Source organism: Drosophila miranda (assembly GCF_003369915.1).
Source record: "Drosophila miranda strain MSH22 chromosome Y unlocalized genomic scaffold, D.miranda_PacBio2.1 Contig_Y2_pilon, whole genome shotgun sequence".
Taxonomy (NCBI): domain Eukaryota; kingdom Metazoa; phylum Arthropoda; class Insecta; order Diptera; family Drosophilidae; genus Drosophila; species Drosophila miranda.
This window is the reverse complement of record NW_022881614.1, coordinates 13434082-13442503: the sequence shown is the minus strand read 5'-3', so window position 1 is coordinate 13442503 and position 8422 is coordinate 13434082. Positions and strand designations below refer to the sequence as shown.

Genomic DNA, 8422 nt, shown 5'->3' with positions numbered 1-8422 from the left:
CGCGAGGACGGCCTTCCTGTGGCCCAGAGCACGGTGTTCGGATGGATCGTATCCGGTGCATGCACACAGCCATAGACACCGATTGGGCTTTGCATCCTGCAGGGGGGGGAGGATGTTCAGGCCAGCAGCAGATGAGTGCCGCGCACTGTGCCAACTTCGTGCGCTCCGGTCTCAAATCGCTCTCGCGCGCTCGGAGGGGCGCTCGGGAGATTTTACGACCCACGATCCACCCGGCGCTCAAACCATCATGGAGCATAGATCGTAAGGCCTAGCTTAGTTACGTTTTCAGCCCCGCTTCAACCTGTCGACATACCGCGCGAGTACCCAATAAATACATGAACAATATACATATATATATATATACACAACGAAACCCATCGATTGTACTTAATTTTCTTGTCAAGTTTGCTCGTGCTAATTTGCAAGCCATAACTAACTACAAACGCTGTATGTATGTATGTATATCCGTGGATCCGCGACAAATTTTAAACTTTTTGTGTCTTTTGGAGAATGTGAAACGATAATTTTAAATGTAGCTTTAAGCAAATAGTAAATACGATTACAAATACAAATACAAGTCCACCCAAAGTTATCTGTTGTCCTTACTATCGGTTTATTACAAACTAAATAAATAATTGTATGGGAGAGCGTTAAATGACTACGCGCAAAGCGATCGAACCTACTGCGTCTTGGGCTTGTTGATGCGCTTTATAAGAGTGTCCACTGCACGATTGATGCGCAGCAGCAGAAAATATCCTACCATGAGAGCCGGCAAACTGACAAAGGTGGCCAGGGCCTCGTAGATAAAGCGCGGAGCAAAGATTTTCCATACCATTAGATGCCGACAATGTATAGTGCAGGCCAGCATCGCACAGAAAATCTGAGATAAGAGGGAGAATAGATTAAATGTAGGGCCAGATTATATAGAATGAGAATTAGCTCCAACCTTGAGACCCTGCAGCATAAAGAATTGCGTGGCCAGCTTGAAGCCGGCCCCCAGAAAGACATCCTCATACTCGTACAAAGTCAGCTGGCCACGCGTCATATCGAAGCCCACCGCCTCATTGGCAATATCGGACATGGCAGCTGCTGGATCAGTTTTGCTGCCACTGCGGCCGCTGTTACTGCAGATCCGAATAAGACTGGGAAACAGCGCGAAGAGCGAAAACGTCTCCGTGCTCAACAGGGCATACATGCTGAAGAAGAAAATTGGGCCACAGAAGGTGTTCAGAATGACCAAGGCACCGGAGATTATGTTCGACTGGCCAATGCCACTAGTGCGACCCACAAAGGCGGCGCGCCAATCGATCTGCGACAGCGTTGTCTGATGCTACGTGGCAAAGAAACAGAAGTGGGCCAACAGGAACCAGCCCACCAAAGCGGTAAACGTCGGCTGCACACAGCTCTCTGAAAGAAAATTGTCTTCTTTAGTGCCACATCCAGCCATCAATCAAATCAATCACTTACCAAAGTTGGTGGCAGTTCGATACCGTAGGATCCCCTGAACACTGAGCAGAATGGCACCAACTGCCACACAAATCACCAGACCGATGGATCATCATCATAGCCAGGAATATGCCAAAGGTATTGGTGATCGAGGAGTAGACGGTGGCCAGTCCATAGACAATGGGTATTTCGCTGCGTCGCTCGGCATGCGCTTCATTTGCTTGAATATCTCTGGTACAATGCTGTCGTGTCCGTTGACGGTAAGAATGTTGGGGTTGCGTGGTGGCAGCACGAATGTCATTAGTGGAGCCCAGCTAAGCACGATGATTTGCAACAGGAGCAGTCCGTAGATCACCAAGGCCATGGCATCGATGTGAGTGCGTTGTATGTTCTTGATGGAGCTGTTGGCAAGCAGCACGTGGCCGCCAGCGCAAATGAAGGCTACCGTCGGTCCGTAGCGAGCCAGCAGCACGTTCGGCGAGTTCCCCGTCAGGTTGCCGCAGGAGCGAAGATACAAACGCGTGAGCGTTGTGTAGATCACAATTATACCAACCGCCAGGATGTAGGTTTTTCCTGTACCCGGTTTTTTGATTGAGAATCCCGGGGTTTTGCTGGTGGCAAAGTCCGTGCAGTTGCCCTGCTCCTCGCGACAGCGGAAAAGCGGGTACGAAAAGCGTATAAAGCAAATTGCCAATATGCTGGACAGGATCAGCCTCAGAGCGGTCGAGCGCAAGAACTGGGATGCCTTGAACTTATTCCTGAAATCGAAGCGGGCACTGAGCTGTAGGAGCTCGTAGGATAGCAGAAGAATAACGGCCACCAGGAGATAGGACAAAATCTTCGCCTCCTGAATGAGAAGAACACGGCCATGATGGAAAAGAGCAGCAGTCGCGTGGGCATGTGTCCGAAGCGTCTGATATTTGCCCAGTTGCTGGCTATGTTGGTCCAATGCTGCAAGGTGTAGAACGCCAATATGACAGTACTAGTGATGGCTGTAAAGAAGATCACGCCGTGCTCTTCTGTCTTAAAGGAGAAATTCTTGTAATAGCGATATCCAAAGACGCCCGCGGCGAGATTGAGGAGGTAGGTGTAGAAAATTCCCTTGGGCTGGAACATCTTCGGGTAGTCTGCGGGGCGGGAGCAATTGATCAGAAGAAAGGCGAAGAATATGGGCAGGAAGCAGAAGAGAAGGCCCTGGGACATCTGCGTTGGTTCAAACTTGACCCAGATCTCGCGGCACGTGCTCAGAACATCACGCAAATTGGTGTTCAAGTCCCGCACAAACGACTTGTAGGCGACCCCATTGTAAATGGTTTGGACTCTGTGGGTGAGCAGTATGAACTCAGTTTCCTGAACGTCGAATGTTCGTTTGTTCTCCATGGCATACTTGAAGAAGTAGCGATAGATTTGCTGAGCGTTTTGCCAAGCATGCAGGAGAAGGGTTTGGAACTTGCTCAAATGCGGCACTGCCACATCGGGAACGATGTTGAAATTGATCAGCCCCAAGTTGGAGTAGGGTATGGGCACGCCCAGTATTGCCGCCAGTGTGGGAACCAGATCAATCTGGAACACGAGACAGTTAGCAACATATCATTGTGTGTGCCAGATTACATAGCTCATCGCTTGTCTTATCTCACCTGCTGAAGTATTTCGCTATCAGAGCCCGAATCGCTACCAAAGAACTTGTTTTGCTTGGAGTAGGCAAACAAAAGAGCGTTCGTTTCGTCATCAGTGTCGCCGCCGTGATCCCCGGATGCTGTCATGCCATGGTCGCCCATCACCAACAACGTGGTATCGTTGCCCATGCCATTTACCACGGAGCTGTAAGTGCAATATTAAAGACTATATTCATCGAATTGGTGTCCTATGACCAGTATTTACTCTATGATCTCATTAATTTCGGTTAGCTTGCGCGCCATCTCCTCGTGCAGGGGTCCATGCTTGTGTCCGCAATGATCCAATCGTCACTAATCAACTCCTTGGGCAAATGTTTCATTATTTGATTGTAAACGCTATACAGGTCGAATATATCGAAGCTGGGATACGAGTAGGCACGCTTAAAGCGGCGCGGGTACAAATCGGTCCAGGTACTGTCGCCCAAGAACACCAGCGGCAGATCGCTTTTAACTATCTGATCGATTACATTGTCCTCGTTGATCTCGGGCGAAGCAAAGTTCGAGCCAATATCGATGAACGTGGGCAGGCTGCCGGTTGTTAGGCCCTTCAGGCGCTGCAACATACTGCGCTCCAGGAGCTGCTGCAGCACACTCAGTTTATTCTCATAAGGCAACGGTTCGGTAATGTTACTTTTATAAAGGCCAAATTTATATTTAAGCGCATCAACGACTAGGATAATGACTTTGGACTTTTGTGGAAGACATAAGTTGGACGAGGCATTGACGTCCTTAAAGATTTCGGTCACGTGAGCACATACTCCTGCAAATGACACCACATTACAGTAAAGTCCGGGAGTGGATGCCATCCAAATGTTTCTCAGGCTATACTCACATCATTGGGGTTCGTGGAGAGGCGGCGGCAAGTGCTCGTTTCCGTTTTGGAGACGCGGGCCAGCAAAAACCCACGGGAGAACAACAATACTCCGCTGCATATCAAAAAGGCCAGCCAAATGAGCACGAACAAGTACGTGACGTTCATCTTTCCGCCGTAGTTTCTTGACTAACTAGACTAAGCATGTACATACATGAGTTTGTATCGGCATTTAGAACAATGCCGAACTCGACGCCTGGTCTGGCCTGTTCTGTTCTGGGGACGGGACCAGTTTCCGCTCTATAAAACTACATATATATTTAATTAATTGCACTTTAATTTGAAGCCGCACGTAGCCGATACGTTTTTAAATTCTATGCATCACGACGCGTATTCTTTGGCTTTTGTTTTCATTCAAAATTCGTCATTTATTTTCTTACTTTGTGGAATGGAATACTTTCCACCCTGTCGAACAGCTGATGACATAATGCAGCTCTGATGCGGTAGAGTTGCTATTGCCATCAGAGATACACACCAATTGCGGGGTTTTTGAAATGGAAACCATTTTGGGCGCTTTCGTATTGAGGCAAACAATATGGCATTTATTTAAAGATTTCATACACATATAGCAAATCTTAGACCAGCAGTAGCAACAAATTAGTCCTACATGTGTGTCTTACATTATCGTGTGTGTGTGAGTCTTAAGCTCTGATCTGATCGATTATTCAAATGTATATTTTTAAATAAATTTAAAATGTTCTCCTTACAGTATGCGCCACCTAACCATGGATGCAAAACCCTAGAGAATAAAAAAAATAAAATTTAAAACAAATATACATGTGTATACATATATATATTTTCTTCCACAATGGTTTTTTCTGTTAAAGTTTAATAAGTATTGAAAAAGTTGGGAATGAAGAGGTTCGTCGAATCCTCAGTGCGGGGGGTTGGTTAGTTCTTTACACATACACTTAGTCTGATAGGTATAGTATATATGTATATGAATGCAGCAAGTTCTACACTCCACTCTACTCCGGTTAAAGTTCAAAGCATTTATGCTCGGATAGTACTCGATTGTGTCACACAGATATAAATATATGCAATGTTATAATATATACTCCTTAGGGCCAAACATTTTCAATATAATTTGACACACATACACATGAAAGAAATAATTCAATTCTGGTTAGATTTAGGCGTAGACACAATATCGCAATTGTTAGATAAGTGGTAGTTGGTGTGTTGGTGTGTTTTTGGTTTGTGTTTTTTGCTCTCCTTTCTTTTATTTTTTAACGCGTGCTGTTGTTGGTGTTCTGTTCCCATGGAATCTATTTGGTAAGCGAGTCTGTGGGTGAGGTCAGTCCCGAGAATGTGTTGTTCTCATCCATAGCATCTGGGAAACTGGATACCGAACCCGAGCGGGATGTCACCTTGGTCTACAAGAGAACAGAAAACCGAGCAGTTGTAGTAACAAGGTGTAGAAAGAAATCCTCAAAGAGATGTTTGTATATAAGCAAGAGAAATAAACCGATAAAGTCCCAATCCAAGTACTGTCTACTGTATAGTGTGGAGTGATTGTGAGATGTGTAGAAGAGACATGCAAAACTCCTCCGAAACAGTGTTAAGTGTGGAAAGGCAGCCAAATCGAATGCGTAAAGAGTATGAGAGATGTATAACAGACAGATATATAAAAATAGTAGTTACCGCATGAGATTGGCACATACAATTGTTGTGTTCATAGCTTACTTTAACGTTCTCATAGGCAGAGCCAACTGAAGCTTCGATAGAACGCATCGACTCTGAGTTTTTCATTTGTGACAATTTCGACGTAATGCCACTGGTAATGCTGCCGAACACCGAAGCGGTCTTCTCGCCCGTAGTCTTCAGCACCGATTCGGTGCGCTGGTACCTGGTAATGCATACGAGTAAATAGAAAAGCGGATCGGATTAATCATTACGTAAATCATAGGCAGATCAGAGTCACAAATTGGGGTTTAGTAACAAACAGGCGTGAGATGTTATAGTTGTGTTAAGGGAAGCACATGAAACACATCGATTATCGTTAGTGGGACTCCCATAGAGCCGTGCACGAGTCGAGTCGGCCTTAAACACAATTACTTACAGAGGTGCCTCGTGTACGGCTTTAGTAAAAGTGCCCATGCTTTGCTCGACCGCTCCACCGATTGGAAACTAAATAAATACATGTTTTCTCATTTAGCATGGTACCGAAACAAAAGCATGATTAAAAATTAAATTAAAATTTGTAAGTCGGGTTAATTGATGGCTATCGACGGCGGAATCATCATCCTCCCATCTACGACTTACACAGTGCTCTCTTTGATGTTCTTTACGCCCTGATTCATGTCATCTGTGAGCTCCTTCCAGACGGTGATGCCCAGCTTGCGCTTGAGATCCGAGGTATGACGCGTCTTCGAGGCCAGAACAGTGCGCAGCGTGTTGATTTCCTCCTCCACGCGGGCCAGTTCCTGCAATGGGGAATCAGTTTTAGGTATGAAGTACTTTCAGATCCTTCTCCCGCCATTCACCTGACTCCATTCGGCGCGACGCTGCTCCTTCTCCTCCGTGCTGAGCGCGGCAAACTCGGCGGCAATTTCTGCTGATGCCACAGAAGCTGCTGGAGATGCTGGCTCCGAAAGGTTGGCGCTGTTATCTGTGAGTGAACAACACTCGTTAATTATATCGAATACTCAGAGATCAACCTAAGCTGCTTCCAATCTGACTGGGGGCATGTGCAAATAGAAGCGTTGTCTGCGAGAAGTCTTTAACCTCCTTGGAAAGCCACTTCCTCAAACACTTTGTCATAGGCTGTGCATCGAATTTTGGTGTTTTTTTTTTATACGTATATACATTATGAATGGCATGAGTTTCTGTTCGATTAGTTGGTTCCTTGGATGGTTTATACTCACAAACTGTCCAGTTGAATGGCAAGCGGGGAAGAGAGGCAGAAAAGTTAGTCAGATTAGTCACGGCTTGGGATTGATTGGGAGAGAGGGAGCATGCGAAAAAAAAAACCAGAACCAAAAGCCCCCCTAGAGACCAAGTACCGCCCAGCCAAATGCCCCATTACCTCTGACCGATGCTGAGAAACCGCTTGTAGTTATCGATATTCGATATCTTGGCCAGATACGGTTTCGAAAAGTCTATGAACGTGACCTTAACGTCTCGCATTTTACGCTTGGCAAAGAACCTCAGGCGAAAGCGTTTCGCCATCGATGACGAGGCCGCTTGATTGGCCAGTTTGGGGCCCACAAACTCAGTCTCCACCGCCTGCAGCTCCAGGGTGTTGGCGTAGTCCGAGTCCACGTCGTAAAAGATTTGATCGAGGTGATCGGTTTCGGCCTCCTCGTACCAGTCCGAGTCCGCACCCAGTGCCGAGTCGTCGTCCTGGTCCTGGTCGAGCGAGGGCGTTGTGGTGAGCTTATCGAGGCGCGGCAGGTAGGGGTCTTCGATGAACTCCAAGCTAACGGGCTCGGGCTCCGACTCGCTCATTCTGCGTTGTCGGTGGTCTGTTTCATCTCTAAGAAGCACTTTCTCTATCGCGAACGTGGCACGGTGTCGTGTATCACATTTAAAAAGTAAGCGTCGAGCACATTTTCTCGTTTCGCTTGTATCCAGTTGTGTTCTCTGCTGAGGTTTCAGTTCTCATAAATACATGGCTGGCTTGCTTGCTGGCTTGCTATCGTTTTCTGGTGATTTCATCGAACCGCCGCGCGCGGGATTGAGCTAGTTTGGGCTTTTGCTGGCTGTTTCGATCTGCTGGCTTCCGCGCTCTTCTGCGGCAAAACATTGACTGAGTCGGGGCTTTTGAGCTCGACTCAACAATTGGTAGCAGCGGAGCCTCTCAGGCCTGGCTTTGTCTGCTTGTGGCGTTTCGTGTCAGCACGAAAGACAAGCCACAGAAAAAGAGCGCAAAGGCAAAGTAGGAACAACAGCAGCAGCCACAAGCCACAATACACACACACACACACACAGCATTGGCACTCTGATGCGGCCCTAGGTCTAGTTTGTTGCCACAGCCTCCACCCTCCCCTCCCTTGGCCAACCATCCAGAGTGGTGCTGTTGCTCGAATCGATCCACAAGTGGCAGCGAGTATTTCGATACTGAAACAGACTGCAGTTTTCGCTGGAAGCAAGCCCCCATAATTATATTGCTACTGAAAACCCGATCAAATATACATATATCCGAGGAGGCGTTTCTGCAATCAGTTCCGACCTTTCGACGCCTCCCCCACTCCGCCCACACACTACACTGACTTTTCCGGAACGACAGAATATTGTATTTGTATTTCACTGCCACGTATGCCATACAATGTTTACACGCCGGCGTCAGTCTCTTCTCTTGGCATTTGGAACGACTCCCACGACTTCTGCTCCGAGAATTGCGGCAGGAAAGTCTTTCTCCCAGTGACAGCGCTGCATGCCAACAAAAACATGACTCATCCAGCATTTCCTTAGAGCTAGAGCTTCC

The 8422-nt window shown here is 47.1% G+C and overlaps 2 pseudogenes; both read right to left on the bottom strand.

Annotated features, from left to right (window-relative positions):
• Positions 1-589: 589 nt before the first annotated feature.
• LOC117193180 lies at positions 590-4390 on the bottom strand (annotated as a pseudogene).
• A 379-nt stretch (positions 4391-4769) lies between these two features.
• On the bottom strand, positions 4770-7918 carry LOC117193188 (annotated as a pseudogene).
• Positions 7919-8422: the final 504 nt, after the last annotated feature.